Source organism: Tachyglossus aculeatus, chromosome 7 (assembly GCF_015852505.1).
Source record: "Tachyglossus aculeatus isolate mTacAcu1 chromosome 7, mTacAcu1.pri, whole genome shotgun sequence".
Lineage (NCBI taxonomy): Eukaryota > Metazoa > Chordata > Mammalia > Monotremata > Tachyglossidae > Tachyglossus > Tachyglossus aculeatus.
Window position 1 is genome coordinate 48,869,707 of NC_052072.1, and position 19,040 is coordinate 48,888,746.

General features: G+C 43.8%; 1 non-coding gene across 1 annotated transcript; it reads left to right on the forward strand.

The window, feature by feature from the left end:
* Positions 1-15,522: 15,522 nt before the first annotated feature.
* Positions 15,523-15,660, forward strand: LOC119931105. Its single transcript, XR_005451967.1, has one exon. It is a non-coding gene; the product is annotated as a small nucleolar RNA SNORA7 (small nucleolar RNA).
* The last annotated feature ends 3,380 nt before the right edge of the window (positions 15,661-19,040 follow it).

Here is a 19,040-nt window from a genome sequence, read left to right on the forward strand (position 1 = left end):
TCTGGGCCCTGGCTGCAGAGAAGGCGGGCAGGAGCACGTGGGAGCCGGCCCGCGGCCCCCTGGGAGTTGTAGTCCGGCCGCGCCGCTCCGCACGGCGCCTGCGCGGGGCGGGGACTACAACCCCCAGGATGCACCGCGAGGCCGGGGCCTGGGGAGCTGAGGCCTCCCTGGGGCCCTTTGGCAGGGTTTTTTCCAAAGTTCATTCATTCAGTCCTATTACTCAATAAATCAATTATTGTTGGGTAGGGACCGTCTCTTTATTAATCAATAAATTACTCAAGCACTGTACTAAGCGCTTGGGAAGTCCAAGAGAGACAGTCCCTACCCCACAGTGGGCTCACAGCCTAGGAGGGGGAGACAGACGACAAAACCAAACGTGCTAACCAAATCAAATAAACAGAATGAATATGCACAAGTAAAAAAATAAATAAAGTCATTCATTCATTCAGTCGTATTTATTGAGCGCTTATTGCGTGCAGAGCACCGTACTAAGCGCTTGGGAAGAACAAGTTGGCAACATAGAGAGACGGTCCCTACCCTACAGGGGGCTCACGGTCTAGGAGGGGGAGACAGAGAACAAAATATATTAACAAAATAGAATAAATATGTACAAATAAAATAAATAAATAAAGTCATTCATTCATTCAGTCGTATTTATTGAGCAATTACTGCGTGCAGAGCACTGTACTAAGCGCTTGGGAAGAACAAGTTGGCAACATATAGAGACAGTCCCTACCCTACAGGGGGCTCACAGTCTAGGAGGGGGAAACAGAGAACAAAATATATTAACAAAATAGAATAAATATGTACAAATAAATAAATAAATAAAAAGTCATTCATTCAGTCGTATTTATTGAGCGCTCACTGCGTGCAGAGCACTGTACTAAGCACTGGGAAGTCCAAGTTGGCAACATCTAGAGACGGTCCCTACCCAACAGTGGGCTCACAGCCTAGGAGGGGGAGACAGACAACAAAACAAAACAAATTAACCAAATAAAATAAACAGAATAAATATGTACAAATAAATAAATAAATAAAGTCATTCATTCATTCAGTCGTATTTATTGAGAGCTCACTGCGTGCAGAGCACTGTACTAAGCGCTTGGGAAGTACAAGTCAGCAACATATACAGACGGTCCCTACCCTACAGTGGGCTCACAGCCTAGGAGGGGGAGACAGACAACAAAACAAAACATATTAACCAAATAAAATAAACAGAATAAATATGTACAAATAAATAAATAAAGTCATTCATTCAGTCAGTCATATTTATTGACTGCTTACTGTGTGTAGAGCACTGTACTAAGCGCTTGGGAAGTACAAGTTGGCAACATATAGAGACGGTCCCTACCCAACAGCGGGCTCACAGTCTAGGAGGGGGAGACAGAGAACAAAACCAAACATATTAACAAGTTAACAAAATAAAATAAATAGAATAAATATGTACAAATAAAATAAATAAATAATAAAGTAATTAATTCATTCATTCAATCGTATTTATTGAGCGCTTACTGTGTGCAGAGCTCTGTACTAAGCACTTGGGAAGTACAAGTTGGCAACATAGAGAGACGGTCCCTACCCAACAGTGGGCTCACAGTCTAAAGGCTCACCTTGTATCCCCCCCAGCGCTTAGAACAGTGCTCTGCACATAGTAAGCGCTTAACAAATACCATCATTATTATTATTATAAACGGGGGAGACAGAGAATAAAACAAAACATATTAACAAAATAAAACAAATAGAATAGATATGTACAAGTAAAATAAATAAATAAATAGAGTAATAAATCCGAACAAACATATATACATGTATACAGGTGCTGTGGGGAAGGGAAGGAGGTAAGGCTGGGAGGTTGGGGAGGAGGAGGAGGGGGACCTCAGTTACCTCATCATTTTAGGGCAAATCTGCACCCCGAGCTGGGGGCCTTAGTGGCCGCCCCACCTAACCCCCGAGAGATTTCCTTCCGATGTGCAAAATGCCCCCCCTCAATCACCGTGTTCTTGCAATTTCCTCCCAAGGCCTCATCATGAAAAAACACTTCCCCTTTCCCCCCTTGAAATACATCTGGGAAGCTCCTGGAGGGCAGGGGATGCTTTGGATTCAATTCAATTCAATTCAATCGTATTTATTGAGCGCTGACTGGGTGCAGAGCACTGTACTAAGCGCTTGGGAAGGACAAGTTGGCAACATCTAGACACGGTCCCTACCCAACAGCGGGCTCACGGTGTTATTCATTCATTCAATCGTATTTATTGAGCGCTTACTGGGTGCAGAGCACTGTACTAAGCGCTTGGGAAGGACAAGTTGGCAACATCTAGAGACGGTCCCTACCCAACAGCAGGCTCACGGTGTTATTCATTCATTCAATTGTATTTATTGAGCGCTTACTGGGTGCAGAGCACTGTACTAAGCGCTTGGGAAGGACAAGTTGGCAATGTCTAGAGACGGTCCCTACCCAACAGCGGGCTCACGGTGTTATTCTTTCATTCAATCGTATTTATTGAGCGCTTACTGGGTGCAGAGCACTGTACTAAGCGCTTGGGAAGGACAAGTTGGCAACATCTAGAGACGGTCCCTACCCAACAGCGGGCTCACAGTGTTATTCATTCATTCAATCGTATTTATTGAGCACTTACTGTGTGCAGAGCACTGGACTAAGCGCTTGGGAAGTACAATTATGCTGTTTCATACATAACCCTCTATCAAAACGGATTTGAACCCATGACATCTGACTCCAAAGCCTGTGCTCTTTCCACTGAACCACGTTGCTTCTCAGATGCTAATGCGGGCTCCGCTACTTGTCTGCTGGGTGGCCTTAGGCAAGTTACTTCACTTCTCTGTGACCCAATAGCAACCTGGCTGTGTCCCTTCCTCATTTAACTTCCTAGTACCCAGAGCCTTGTAATCTTTACAGAAGCAGCATGGCATAGTAGACAGAGCACACAAGCCTGGGAGTCAGAAGGTCATGGGTTCTAATCCCGGCTCTGCCACTTGTCTGCTGTATGGCCTTGGGCAAATCACTTCACTTCTCTGGGCCTCAGTTACCTCATCTGTCAAATGGGGATTGAGCCTCTGAGCCCCACGTGGGACAGGGACTGTGTCCAACGCGATCTGCCTGGCACATAGTAAGTGCTTAACAAATGCCATCATTATTATTACTATTATTATTATTATCATCATCATCATCCCATTTGTCCTGTCATATGCTGTCGAGTCATCTCCAACCCAGAGTGGCTCCAAGGACACATCAATCAATCAATCAATCGTATTTATTGAGCGCTTACTGTGTGCAGAGCACTGTACTAAGCGCTGGGGAAGTACAAGTTGGCAACATATAGAGACGGTCCCTACCCAACAGTGGGCTCACAGTCTAGAAGGGGGAGACAGAGAACAAAACCAAACATATTAACAAAATAAAATAAATAGAATAGATACGTACAAGTAAAATAAATAGAGTAATAAATATGTACAATCATATATACATATATACAGGTGCTGTGGGGAAGGGAAGGAGGCAAGACAGGGGGGATGGAGAGGAGGAGGAGGGGGAGAGGAAGGAGGGGGCTCAGTCTGGGAAGGCCTCCTGGAGGAGGTGAGCTCTCAGTAGGGCCTTGAGCTTTCAGACACATCTCTCCCAGAACACCCCACCTCCATCTGCCATCGTTCTGGAAGTTTATCCATAGAGTTTTTTGGGGAAAAATACAGACATGGTTTACCATTGCCTCCTTCAGCTCAGTAAACTTGAGTCTCCGCCCTCGACTCTCTCCCAAACCACTGCTGCCCAGCACGGGTGAGCTTTGACTTGTAGCAGATTGCCTTCCACTCACTAGCCACTGCCCAAGCAAAGAATGGAATGGACAGGCCTCTCCTTGCCTCTCCCTCCCGTAGCCGAGATTGGTAGGGTACTGAAAACTCTCCAGGTATGATCCTGAGAGGGGAAAAAATCCCATTAGCCAACTCCTATTTATTTTCATCTCTCTAGATGTAGATATTTGTATGTCTGACTCCCTCTTCGGAAGGTAAGCACCTTGTGGACCGGAACATGTCACTTCTTTATTCTGTATTTCCCGAATACGTAGAATAGTGCAGCAACAGGTGGGAATTCTTACTACTACTACTACTACTACTACTACTACTACTACTACTACTACTACTACTACTACAAGTGAAAAGGCCTCATAGCCCCGTTGGACTCTGTGGACAGGAACATGTCACTTCTTTATTCTGTATTTCCCAAATACGTAGAAAAGTGCAGCAACAGGTGGAAATTCTTACTACTACTACTACTACTACTACTACTACTACTACTACTACTACTACTACTACAAGTGAAAAGGCCTCATAGCCCCGTTGGACTCAGTTCACACCGAGTGACAAAGAAACTAGAAAAGGGATCCCAAAGTTGCCTGCAGAATCAAAATTCATTTCATTCATTCATTCATTCAATCGTATTTATTGAGCGCTTACTGTGTGCAGAGCACTGTACTAAGCGCTTGGGAAGTACAAGTTGGCAACATATAGAGATGGTCCCGAACCAACAACAGGCTCACAGTCTAGAAGGGGCAGACAGACAACAAAACAAGTCAGGTGACAAGTCATCAGAATAAATAAAAGTAAAGCTAGATACACATCATTGACAAAATAAATAGAATAGTAAATATGTACAAGTAAAATAAATAGAGTAATACATCTGTACAAACATATATACAGGTGCTGTGGGGAGGGGAAGGAGGTAGGTTGAGGGGGATGGGGAGGGGGAGAGGAAAAAGGGGGCTCAGTCTGGGAAGGCCTCTTGGAGGAGGTGAGCTCTCAGTAGGGCTTTGAAGGGAGGAAGAGAGCTAGCTTGGCGGATGTGCGGAGGGAGGGAATTCCAGGCCAGGGGGAGGACATGGGCTAGGGGTCAAAAGTGGGACAGGCGAGAATGAGGCCCAGTGAGGAGGTTAGCGGCAGAGGAGTGGAGGGTGCGGGCTGGGCTGGAGAAGGGGAGAAGGGAGGTGAGGTAGGAGAGGGTGAGGTGATGGACAACCTTGAAACCGGGAGTGAGGAGTTTTTGCTTGATGTGTAGGTTGACTGGTAGCCACTGGAGATTTTTGAGGAAGGGAGTAACATGCCCAGAGCATTTCTGCACAAACAAAAATGGCAGCAGGCATTGCAGGGAGAAAAAGCAACAACTTGACACCAGTCCACATGTTTCGTTTTGTTGTCTGTCTCCTCCTTCTAGACTGTGAGCCCATTGTTGGGTAGGGACCGTCTCTATATGTTGCCAACTTGTACTTCCCAAGCGCTTAGTACAGTGCTCTGCTCACAGTAAGCACTCAATAAATATGATTGAATGAATGAATGAATGAACCAAGGGTACTCCCTCAGATTATCCAGTTTTTCAGATGCCTGCATGCATGGAAATCTCATCTGTAGTGTCATGTTTGAACTGGGTGATGGTTTCCTTGTTTCCCCATTGAAAGTAAAAAAATAAACAAAGAAACAAAAAATTTGCTTCCAATTGCACTTTTAGTGATCTATTAGTGATAGTAGAGTTGTCATGGTTGGATAGAGGCTGATGCTATGCATGGTGAAATTGTGTACATTGGTGATAATGATGATAATAACAATAATTATTATTATTATTATGGTATTTGTTGAGCACTTATTATGTGCCAAGCACTGTTCTAAGCACTGAGGTAGATACAAGGTAATCAGTTTGTCTCACATGGGGCTCACAGTCTTTATCCCCATTTTACAGATGAAATAACTGAGGCCCAGAGAAGTAAAGTGGCTTGCCCAAGGTCACACAGCAGACAAGTGACAGAGCCAAGATTAGAACCCATGTCCTCTGACTCCCAAGCCCGTGATCTTTCCACTAAGCCATGTGAACCTGTTGTACGTGGCTTGCTATGAGTTGATAGGTGAGTTTTCCCAGGTAAACACAAAGAATCAAGCTCGTTATGGGCAGGGAATGTGTCTCTTTTTGTATTCATTCATTTATTCAATCGTATTTATTGAGCACTTACTGCGTGCAGAGCACTGTACTAATCGCTTGGGAAGTCCAAGTTGGCAACATATAGAGACGGTCCCTACCCAACTACGGGCTCACAGTCTAGAAGGGGGAGACAGACAACAAAACAAAACATGTGGACAGGAGGAACTCTCCCAAGTGCTTAGTTCACCCCTCATATCCAATCCCTCACCAAATCCTTGCAGTCTCACTTTCACAACATCGCCAAGATCCTGCCTTTTCCTCTCCATCCAAACCACTACCATGTTAATCAATCAATCAATCAATCAATCAATCGTATTTATTGAGCGCCTACTGTGTGCAGAGCACTGTACTAAGCGCTTGGGAAGTACAAGTTGGCAACATATAGAGACAGTCCCTACCCAACAGTGGGCTCACAGTCTAAAAGGGGGAGACAGAGAACAAAACCAAACACACTAACAAAATAAAATAAATAGAACAGATATGTACAAGTAAAATAAATAAATAAATAGAGTAATAAATATGTACAAACATATATGCAGGTGCTGTGGGGAAGGGAAGGAGGTAAGATGGGGGGATGGAGGGGGGGACGAGGGGGAGAGGCAGGAAGGGGCTCAGTCTGGGAAGGCCTCCTGGAGGAGGTGAGCTCTCAGTAGGGTCTTGAAGGGAGGAAGAGAGCTAGCTTGGCGGGCCAAGAGGGCAGGGGCGGGGACAGGAGGTGGCTCGCCTCACGGCGGACCGCCAGCTCGATGTTAGTACAGTCACTCATCCTATCCCATCTGGATTACTGCATCAGCCTCCTTTCTGATCTCCCAACCTCCTGCCTCTCCCCACTTCAGTCCCTACTTCACTCTGCTGCCTGGACTCCCTTTCTACAGAAACGCTCTGGGCATGTCATACCCCTTCTCAAAAATCTCCAGTGGTTGCCTATCAACCTTCGTAGGAAGCAAAAACTCCTCACAATTAAGCTCTCCATCACCTTGACCCTTCTTACCTCACTTCCCTCCTCTCCTTCTACATCCCAGCCCTCACACTCTGCTCCTCTGCAGCATGGCTCAGTGGAAAGAGCCTGGGCTTTGGAGTCAGAGGTCATGGGTTCAAATCCCGGCTCCGCCACTTGTCGGCTGTGTGACTTTGGGCAAGTCACTTAACTTCTCTGGGCCTCAGTTACCTCATCTGTAAAATGGGGATTAAGACTGTGAGCCCCGCGTGGGACAATGTGATCACCTTGTAAACTCTCCAGTGCTTAGAACAGTGCTTTGCACATAGTAAGCGCTTAATAAATGTCATTATTATTATTATTATTATTACCTCCTCACTGTGCCTCGTTCTCGCCTGTCTCACTGCCGACCCCTGGCCCATGTCCTACCTCTGGCCTGGAACGCCCTCCCTCCTCAAATCCACCAAGCAACCACTCTTCCCCACTTCAGAGCCCTGAATTGTCCTTTCCAAGCGCTTAGTACAGTGCTTTGCACATAGTAAGAGCTCAATAAATAGAATTGAATGAACGTGAATGAATACAGTGCTTTCCACACAGTAAGTGTTCAATAAATATGGTTGAACTGAAATCATTTAAGAGCTGTCAGGCAGGGTTCAGTGAGCTGAGAAAGAGGAAGCACTATCATATTGAAAGGTCACAAACACAGATAGTTTACTTTTAAACATGACTTTTGAACCCTATTTTCCAACTTTCAACTGTAGCTGATCATTTCCAAAGGGTGTGATATGAAAAGAAAAATCCTGATAATATAAGGAGTCTAATTGCAAACTAAAAAATTAAGTATCAATCAGGCACTAGTGGGAGTCAAATGATTCCTCAAAGGGAAACCACAAGATTCAATCTAAAGACGCCAAGGCACTGAACAAATCAATTTTCCTCATGCAGACCTTCAGGCACAAATGGATTGAACTAAACTGATAGGTCACGTTATCTCTAACAACACTAGTCTCAGTTTCATCAGCCACAAGAAAACAGGTCCAAGTTTGCTTTTATAGCTTTCCAACATCCCCTTAACATGGACGAGTCCTAAATCAAATAAGAAAGTCTTTGTTCATTTTCCTACTGTGGCCTGGATTTGGCAAGGAAGCAGATGCTCCAGTCTAATAATAATAATAATAATAGAGCTGATTCAATCAAATGTCAAACACACTTACTTCAACTCTGCAACCGCCAAAGCGCTATTAGGAAGCAAGAACTTCAACTGCAATAACCCGGAATTCCTACTCCTTTCTGAGAAGCAGTGTGGCCTAGTGGAAAGAACATGGGACCAGGAGTCAGGAATCCTGGGTTTTAATTCCGACCTCAGCAGTTGTCTGCTGGGTAACCTTGGGGAAGTCGCTTAACTTCTCTGTGCCTCAGTTTCCTCATCTGTAAAATGGGGATTCAACAACTTTTCTCCAATCTCCCTTGAACCGTGAGCCCCCTGTGGGACAGAAATCGCATCTGAGATGATTATTTTGCACCACCACGATGCTTGGCACATAATAAGCCCTTAACAAACGCTACAATAATTATTGTTATTGAAAAACACGTCAGTTTCTACCAAACTCAGGATAGTTTTTGCCCATAGAATAACCACTAGAGGGCAAGAACTGCCTACACTTGAGAAATTCAAATCCCAACTAGCTCAGGGAATTCAATTTCAAACCTTGGAAAGAGCAACTGGTCATGATGCCGACTGGAAAATTTCTCTGAACATTTTTTGGCCGAGTGTGAACTCATGTGCCAGGATAGGAAATGCTTTGGTTTTCAGAACAGCTGGACAGGGCACCCAGGGGCTGCCCGAGGGATAATAGAGAAGGAAGGACTTATAAATAAAACAGGGTCAGAAAGCCACTAAAAGGAGGCAAGATAAATTTTCCCTCTTCCTAAGAAGTGGGGTACCACCCTGTACCACACTAAATACCGGTGATACTATGCAATGATGAACATAGTCAGTGGGCTTGAGCTTTTTCCTCAGTGTTTTAAGTGAAACCCAATTGCAACAGATGTGCCTCTAAATGACAGTGGCCTTTGGAGTCTGGTTCAGTGCGGCCCAGGGTAATTAAGCGTTTAGTCGCAATCTCTCAGAGTGAAGTTCCTTTATTACAGCTCCATCTGCCATCGCGGCTCAGAGGAGCGGCGTGGCCTAGAGGAAAGACCAAGGGCCTGGGAGCCAGAAGGACCTGGTTCGAATCCCAGTTTAGCTACTTGTCTGCTGTGTGACCCCGAACAAGTCACTCCACTTTTCTGTGCCTCAGTTACCTCATCTGTAAAATGGAGATTAAGTCTGTGAACCTGATGTGGGACAGGGACCGGGTCCAAAATGATTACGCAGGGCTGAGTATGGTGCCTGACATATAGTAAGCACTTAACAAATACCATTTTTAAAAAAGGAGCTGATGACTTTAGATTTGGAATACGCAGGTGTTTAAAATATTTTACATTTGCTCCTCTAGACTGTAAGCAATCCCAGCCAAATCTGGCAGACCACAGGTTTTGCCACAATCAAAGCCTTCCTAAATCCCACTCCCCCCAAGAAAGCTTTCTCTGATTAATTCCCAGCACTCTAATTAATATAAAACACATCAACTATCGCTAGCCCTTACGAGCTTATTTGTATCCGCCCTTAGTACTTTTGTATCTATGTTTATCCATTCCACATTCGATTACTTATCATGACGGTGAAATAGGAGTGATATTTAATTCCCATTTTACAGTTAACTGAGGCACAGAGAGTTTAAGTGACTTGCCCAAGGTCACACAGCAGATGAGTGGCAGAGTCAGGATTAGAACCCAGGCCCTACTGACTCCCAGACTCAGGCTCTATCCACTATGCCATGATGATTCTCTATATGCCTGGTATATAGTAAGTGCTTCATGCATACTATGAAAAAAATATATAAGTAGGGGGAAGAAAGCCTAGCAAGTGCCTTAAGCCCAGTGGCCAGCAATTTCTTCACGATTCAGAGAGGACAACCATTGAAGGTTTTGGAGGGGAAGCAGCCTGGCTTAGTGGATAAAGCACAAATCTGGTAGTCAGAAGGAACTGGGTTCTAATCCCAGCTCCGCCAAGTGTCTGCAGTGTGACCTTGGGCAACTCCCTTCCCTTCCCTGTGCCTCAGTTACCTCATCTGTAAAATGGAGATTAAGAGTTTGAGCCCCATGTGGGACAGGGACTGTATCCAACCTGATTAACTTATAATAATAATGATGATGGTATTTGTTCAGTGCTTACTATGTGCTAAGCACTTTTCGAAGCACTGGGGTAGATACAAGATTATCAGGTTGTACCACATGGGGCTCAAAGTCTTAATCCCCATTTTACAGATGAGATAACTGAGGCACAGGGAAATGAAGTGACTTGCCCAAAGTCACACAGCTGACAAGTGGTTAGAACCCATGACCTCTTACTTCCAAGCCCATGCTCTTTCCACTTAACCACGCTGCTTCTCTACAATAATTGTGTTACTTGTTAAGCAATTACTATGTGCCAAGCACTGTTCTAAGCACTGGGGTAGATACAGGCAATCAGGTTGTCCCACGTGGGGCTCACACTTTTAATCCCCAATTTTACAGATGAGGTAACTGAGGCACAAAGAAGGTAAGTGATTTGCCCAAGGTCACCCAGCAGACAAGTGGCAGAGTCAGGATTAGAACCCACCTCCTCTGACTTTCAAGCCCGTGCTCTTTCCACTAAGCCATGCTGCTTCTCATAGCTACCCCAGCTACCCAAGTGCTTATAACAGTGGTTGGCACATAGTAAGCCCTTAACAAGTACTATTATTATTATTATTATTATTATTATTATTATTATTATTATGTCCAAAACAACAGTTTTGAAAATCATCCAGGTGGCAGAGTGAAGTATGGACTGGAAGTTGGGAGAGTCCTTTTGCAGTGGATATCGCTCATAGGTAGCAAACTCCTGCTCTCAAAGGGGAAAATCAAATGTAACACTTTATTAAGAAGAAACTACTCTAGCTTCTTTTTCTTGGACCTATTACAGATGAAAAAGCAAAAATCAAAGCTTGCTTTTTAACCCCAGAAGATTCTGCTGAAATATGACATTATCAAGGAATCGCTCTCTCTTTTGCCTAGTGCTTAGTACAGTGCTCTGCACACAGTAAGCACTCGATAAATCCCATTGATTGATGGATTGATTTTCTGGGTAGATGCAAACCTCCATTTGAATGCTTTTGAATCTGACAATATTAAGAGATGCGGTGCCTTTCTAGCAAATCTTTTATTAGCCATACCAGGTGCAGAAACAAGATGATGTGCAAATTTACACCTGTACTGTTTATCTGGTTATTCTGTGAAATTGCCAGGGGAAAAAAAACTGTCACTCAAAAAAAAAAAATAGGGAGAAAACTGATTTTTTTCCATTTTAGGTCATCAGTAAACAGGATAGGGCCAAAGTCTATTTTCTCTTGTGGACCTTGCATCTTAGTCTGTAATTTTAATTATATACTTGCTTGTATTTAACCTAGAATATTCATCAGGTTTCACAAAGACACTTTTATAATCATTACCATTTACGCTTCTGCATGCATCAATTTTCTAATCATTCTCAATTTTTTTTTTATGCCTCTTGTGGAACTTGTGGTGCCTCTGGGGATTTTCCCAGTAGGAAAGGCAGTTATCTCTAGGGAAGGGTTGTGTTTGTTCCTGGGGAGATGATCTAGATGAACTTGTAGGAAACTTTTCAGACTTGCTATTTCTATAAACTCTTGTGGCCTTTCTTTTTTATTGAACTCCTGTCTTCCCTTAGAGTGAATCTGAACCGGACATACTACATCTCTCTGAACTTTATAATGTTCACACTTCACCTACTTTCCTGAGAGTAAGCCTTACGTGGCACAGAGCCTGAGTCTGCTGTGATTATCTTGAATCCCTCCTCCACTTGGCATAGTGCTTTTGCTCACAGGAAATGCTTACTAAATATATCATCATCATCATCATTACTATCAATGCTATTTTCATCACTGCAATAATTTCTGTCATTAAAGGACCAAGCGGTGAAAGGGCAACTAGGTTGAATGATGGCAGAGTCTATTAAGGTCATTGAGTCACTAGTGCCAAGGAGCCAGTGAGGCCAGACAAATAAAGCATGGGCCTAGGATTCAGAAAAGTCATGGGTTCTAATTCAGACTGCCACTTGTCTGCTGTGTGACCGTGGGCAAGTCACTTCACTTCTCTGGGCTTCAGTTACCTCATCTGTAAAATGGGGATTAAGACTGGAAGCCCAGTGTGGGACAGGGATTGTGTCTAACCTGATTTACTTGTAATCCCCCCACAGTGCTTAGTACAGTGCCTGATGCATAGTAAATGCTTAACAAATACCACAATCATCATTATTATTATTATTATTATTAGGACTGCAGGGGGCACCTTCCAGCATCATTTGTTAACAAGTACACAAATACCATTATTATTATTATCATTATTACTATTTGTTCAGTCAGTCAGTCAATTGTATTTATTAGTGCTCACTCCGTTCAGAGCACTGTATTAAGACTTGGGAGAGTACAATAGAAAAATAAACGGATATATTCCCTGCCCACAATGAGGTTAAAGTCTGGAGGGGGAGACAGACATTTATATACATTTAAAATTACATTTATATACATTTAAAAATATTACAGACATGTACATAAGTGCTGAGGGACTGGGAGGGAGGATGAATAAAGGGAGCAAGTTGGATTGATGCAGAAGGGAGTGGGAGAAGAAGAAAGGAGGGCTTATTCAGGGAAGGCCTCTTGGAGGAGATGTGCCTTCAATAAGACTCTGAAATGGGGGAGAGTAATGTCTGTCTGATTTGAGGAGGGAGGGCGTTCCAGGCCAGAGGCAGGATGTGGGTGAGAGGTTGGAGGCGAGATAGATAAGACTGAGGTACAGCGAGATGGGTAGCATTAGTGATGAGCAGGCTGGGTTGTAGTAGGAAAGTAGGGAGGTGAGGTAGGAGGGGACAAGGTGATGGAGTACTTTAAAGCCAATGGTAAGGAGTTTCTGTTTATTTGTGTCTTTCCTCCTTGCCACCTGAGAAGAATAAACAACTATATATCTATTAATAACACATTTAACCTCCCATGAAGACGGTGTTGGGCAAGAAGCAGAGACAGCCGTACCCCAGAGGAAAATGGGCTCTGGTCCCAGGAGTGAGTGCCAAGAGGACTTCTTTTCCGGGGGGCGTCCACTCTCCCCACATTCATCCATCTTCCCCTCCTTCCCATCTATGGCCAGGATCACAGTCCTAGAAGCATTTCACACCCAGGAGGAGCCGCAGTTTTGTGGGGTAGGGAAGGCTGCTGACCTCTGTCCCACTGCTCATTGACTTACCCTCAACCAAGCAGATATTCTAACTGTCTTTGACTTGTAAGCACTGTGACCAAGACTCCAGTGATCAGAATTCTTCATTTGAAGCAGTGTGGCCCAGTGAATAGAGACAGGCCTGGGAGTCAAAAGGACCTGGTTTCTAATCCCGACTGCCACATGTCTGCTGTGTAACCTTGGGCAAGTTACTTTACTTCCTCTGGGCCTCAGTTACCTCATCTATAAAATGGGGATTAAGAGTGTGAGCCCCTGTTGGACAGGGACTGTGTCCAACCTGATTAACGTGTATCTACCCCAGTGCTTAGGACTGTGCATTGCACATAGTAAGTGCTTAACAAATACCATAATTTTTATTTTATTATCATTATTCATTCATTCAGGAGCAGCTTTTTGTAGCCACACTGACATCCCAGACATGATTCTACCCAGCAGGGGCCACTCCTTGGGGAAAGAGTTAATATTTTAGGCACTGACATCAAAATGGAAAGCCGAAATGAGATCCGAACCCAGGACAATTTAGATATCTTAATTTACTCCATTTCTGGCCAAGCTTCTGAGGAGCAGGTCTGACAGCCCCTCACAGCCCATGGGCTCCAAACTGTCTGAATTCAACATCGCTGTCTTCTCAGGAGGTTTTGGCTCTACTCTTATGGTAGGTTTCACTTCCTACAATTGGTAAAGAAGGCTACCTCCTCCCAAAATGTTCCAAGCAATTCAGGGGGCTCCTAGAATATTCCAAACAATTTTGGTTGCACTTCCAGGCCTGTGACTTTGCTCTTAACTGGGCCAATCCTGGTGCTTTTACTAACAAAAACACAAATAATGTAGCCCCTCTTCCTATGGTCTTTCTTGACAATAGAAAAGTCTTTGACTGCCAACTGGGAAGGGTTGTAGAAGATTCTTCTGAAATATGGATACCTACATGAATTTGCCGCTATTTTCTACCTTCTCTACAACAATAGACTGACTATAGTGCCCAGTAATTGATCTAATACAGATCCCTTTCCAGTTAACTATAGTTGAGTAATCTTAAATTACTTCCCCAACACCCTTCTCTTCATTTTTCTTATATTGCTACTCCTGCCCCAGATAAATTACAAAAAGGATGGAAATCTGTTCATTGTCATTTGTCTTAGCACTAACAAATGAACTGTCAGACTATGAGCGCATTTGGCCAAGAACATGCCTACCAACTCTGTTGTTTTGTACTCTTTCAAGTGTTTAGTACAGTGCTCTGCACACAGTAAGTGCTCAATAAATATGTTTGATTGATAAGGAAAGTGCTGGGACACTTTGGTGAACCCCCTCATTTGCAATAATTAAATTTCAATATCCCAAAGGCACCATAGTGTCTACTCAGTCAGAACCAAAACTCTGGCCAATTACAGACATTTTAAACAAGGTTTAGAAAAAAGTGAAATTTTACTAAACGTAGGCAGCCAGTCTCATATTGGTCCAGGACTGAACATCTGATCATCAGTCCCAGCAATTCGTATTTATGCTGAAACACTGGTGAAGATAATAATAATAATAATAATAATAGGAATAAAAAACAGAGCAGCACTTGTTAAACACCTGTTGTGTGTCAAAAGACTGTGAGCCCGCTGTTGGGTAGGGATTGTCTCTATTTGTTGCCAAATTGTACTTTCCAAGAGCTTAGTACAGTGCTCTGGACAAAGTAAGAGCTCAATAAATATGATTGAATGAATGAATGAAGCACTGTTCTAATCCCTGCAGTAGTTGAAGATTGGATGCAGCCCTTGCCCAAGATGGGACTCACATTATAAGTAGGAGGGAGGACTGTATTTAATCTCCATTTTATAGTTAAGGAAACTGAGGCTCAGAGAAGCTGTGACTTGTCCAAAGATATGGAGCAGGAAAGTGGCAAAAACAGGGATTAGAAAATGCAGTATTAGAAGATTTAATTATGGTTTTTATTGCAGTTATTGTGAAGCACTTATATGTAACAGGCAGTATTCTAAGCTCTGGGGTAGATTCACGTTAATCAGATCAGACACAGTTGCTATCCCACATGGTGCTCATGGTCTAATAAGTGGAAGAACGTTGAATTTTTACTTTACGGATAGGGAAACTGAAGCACAGAGATGTTAAGTGACTTGCCCAAAGTCACACAGTAGGCAACTGATAGAGCTGTGCTTAAAACCCAGGTTCTCTGACTCCCAGGCCAAACTGCTTCCCTTAATGTAATATTTCCATTATGTCAGGAAATAAACACCTCTCAGGGTCCCACCTGGAGAGTTTCCAGTACTCTATTGGTCTCAACTATGGGAGGGAGAGTCAAGCAGAGGCCTACCCATTCCATTTCTAGCTTGGCCAGTGGCTAGCGAGTGGAAGGCAATCTGCTACAAGTTAAAACTCCCCTGTGCTGGGCAGCAGCTCCATGGGAGAGAGTCCAGGGTGGAGACTCAGGATTACCGCGTGGAAGGAGGAAATGGTAAGCCTCTTCCGTATTTTTACCAAGAAAACCGTATGAATACACTACCAGAACGATTACACATGAAAGTGGGGAGTTCTGGGAGAGATTCATTCATTCATTCATTCAATCATATTTATTGAGCGCTTACTGTGTTCAGAGCACTATACTAAGCGCTTGGGAAGTACAAGTTGGCAACATATAGAGACAGTCTCTACCCAACAATGGGCTCACAGACTAGAAGGGGGAGACAGACAACAAAACAAAACATGTGGGCAGGTGTCAAGTCATCAGAATAAATAGAAGTAAAGCTAGATGCACATCATTAACAAAACAAATAGAATGGTAAATATGTACAAGTAAAATAAATAGAGTAAAAAATCTGTACAAACATATATACAGGTGCTGTGGGGAGGGGAAGGAGGTAGGGTGGGGGGATGGGGAGGGGGAGAGGAAGGAGGGGGATCAGTCTGGGAAGGCCTCCTGGAGGAGGTGAGCTCTCAGTAGGGCTTTGAAGGGAGGAAGAGAGCCAGCTTGGCGGATGTGCAGAGGGAGGGCATTCCAGGCCAGGAGGAAGACGGGAGCCGGGGGTCAACGGCGGGACAGGCAAGAACAAGGCCCAGTGAGGAGGTTAGTGGCAGAGGAGCGGAGGGTGCGGGCTGGGAAGGAGAGAAGGGAGGTGAGGTAGGAGGGGGCGAGGTGACAGCCTTGAAGCCAAGAGTGAGGAGTTTTTGCCTGATGCATAGGTTGACTGGTAGCCAATGGAGATTTTTGAGGAGGGGAGTAACATGCCCAGGGCGTTTCTGCACAAAGATGATCCAGGCAGCAGCGTGAAGTATAGACTGAAGTGGGGAGAGACAGGAGGATGGGAGATCAGAGAGGAGGCTGATGCAGTAATCCAATCGGGATAGGATGAGAGATTGAATCAGCAGGGTAGCGGTTTGGATGGAGAGGAAAGGGCGGATCTTGGTGATGTTGCGGAGGTGAGACATAGCGTCGCAACTAGACAGTATAAGATAACAACAATGAGGAGATAACGCCTACAGAGAGCTGATATTTGATAAAGAGACAAGTGTTTGGGCCTTGTGACATTAGATTTGGAACGAAATTTAGAGTTCCGTTACCAGTTGTGATCCCCATTTTGCTGAGACATGATAAATACCTAAATGAAATTTTTAAAGGTTTGGACTGTGCTCTGTGTACTAGCCCACTGAACTTTGTCTTCACCCCGCTGTTACAGAGGAAGATGAATACATTAGCACGCTCAGGCAATGCCACTTTCACATCTATTTTATGCTTTATCACCTCTGACTCTGAAATGTGGTGAAAATTAGCATAAAGAGTCAAATGATTGGCTGTAGATGGCAGCAGTTAACCGGAGTTTCCCTGTGTTTCAAACAAATCTGGCCCCTTTTGGATGTAGTTCTGGGTATCAAAACGCTTCATTATCTTACTAACAGAGGTTATGTCAATAGCAAATGCTATATACCAGAACATACTTTGTTTCATTCAGTCTTCAGAAAAAGATTCTTTCTCTCCACTCTCCTCTTTTAGATGCTGAAAACAGATAGGAGAGGAGCATCAAATCCAATATTTTTCTCCGACTTCCCTCACCCAATCTCCTCAGCTGACTGACCTAGTAGGTGAGTAAAAACAAGGGTTTTTTTTAAGACTTCTCCACTCTCCGGCTATTTCTAAACCTTTGAAAGTTAAGTGGTACATAATTTTGAGATCTCCCTGTGGAACTGCGTGTTTCTTGAGGCAGCATGTTAGTCGCCAAAGAATCAAAGAGATGCTGATAGTGCCTTGTAAAGGTCAGTTCCAAATAGTCTGCAGATGGTGAATGACTTTAATTTCTGTTTTGGATAGAATGTGTGCGTAATCAGAAGAGTGGATTTTTAAAAGACCAGTAACCCAGGAGATAGGAAAGGGACAATCCCACCATTTCTGGGGTAGGTAGTTGTGTTTCTATTCTATTTTTGAAGACTTCCAGATTTCACTTGGTCACTTAAATAATAGTAATAACGGTATTTGTTAAGTGCCTACTATGTGCCAAGCACTATTCTTCACACTGGGGTAGACACAGGGTAATCAGGTTGTCCCACACAGGGCTCATTTCTCTTAATCCCTTAATCCCTAATACTACATTTTCTAATCCCTGTTTTGCCACTTTCCTACTTTGTGTCTTTGGATGAGTCACAACTTCTAGACTGTGAGCCCGCTGTTGGGTAGGGACCGTCTCTATATGTTGCCAACTTGTATTTTCCAAGCACTTAGTACAGTGCTTTGCACACAGTAAGCACTCAATAAATACGATTGAATGAATGAAATGAACTTCTCTGTGCCTCAGTTTCCTCATCTATAAAATGAAGTTTAAATATCATCCTCCCTCCTACTTATAATGTGAGTCCCATCTTGGGCAAGGGCTGCATCCAATCTGATTAACATGCAACTACTCCAGGGATTAGAATGGTGCTTCATTCATTCATTCAATCATCTTTATTGAGCGCTTACTTTGTGCAGAGCACTGTACTAGGCTCTTGGAAAGTACAAGTTAAGTGACTTGTCCAAAGTCACACAGCTGATAAGTGGCGGAGCCGGGATTCGAAACCGCAACCTCTGACTCCCAAGCGCGGGCTCTTTCCACTGAGCCACACTGAACGTGTCCCAAGTCTGCAGCAGGGTCAAAATAATATCAATTTGAAAAACACTTTGCATAATCCTCATGTTTCTGAAAGGCCCTATGGAATGTACCCTGTTAGTTAACAGTAAAGGAATTTCCAAGAAGGACTGAAAAGCATCCTATTGAGGTCATGCAGAGAGACTTTTTTTTTCCCTGTGAAGGATCACATCCTAGAGTGTGATTACTAATTGGTCCTGGGGTCTACCTGACTGACAACTGCTGCTCAGAGGTGCTGACAGAACTTCACATCTCCTATAGCACTTATTTTTAATAAAGGCAAAGTTGGAGAGCTTGAAATTCACTCAATCGTATTTATTGAGCGCTTGCTGTGTGCAGAGCACTGTACTAAGCACTTGGGAAGTACAAGTTGGCAACATATAAAGACGGTCCCTACCCAACAGTGGGCTCACAGTCTAGAAGAGAAATATGCTTGTTTAGTCCTTTCTACATTTGAATGTCACTTTTTTTTTATATTGATACTTTATATCTCCTAGGAGTAGGCTGGCAACACAGTATTATTGCTTGTGATGGGAAAGTTCAGGCTGCAGGACTTGCAGGGAGCGAGTGTTTAAAATAGCTGATCCTACGCAAGATATTTTTAGCCCAACCCCTGCCCAGAGTTTGTGGCTTTAAT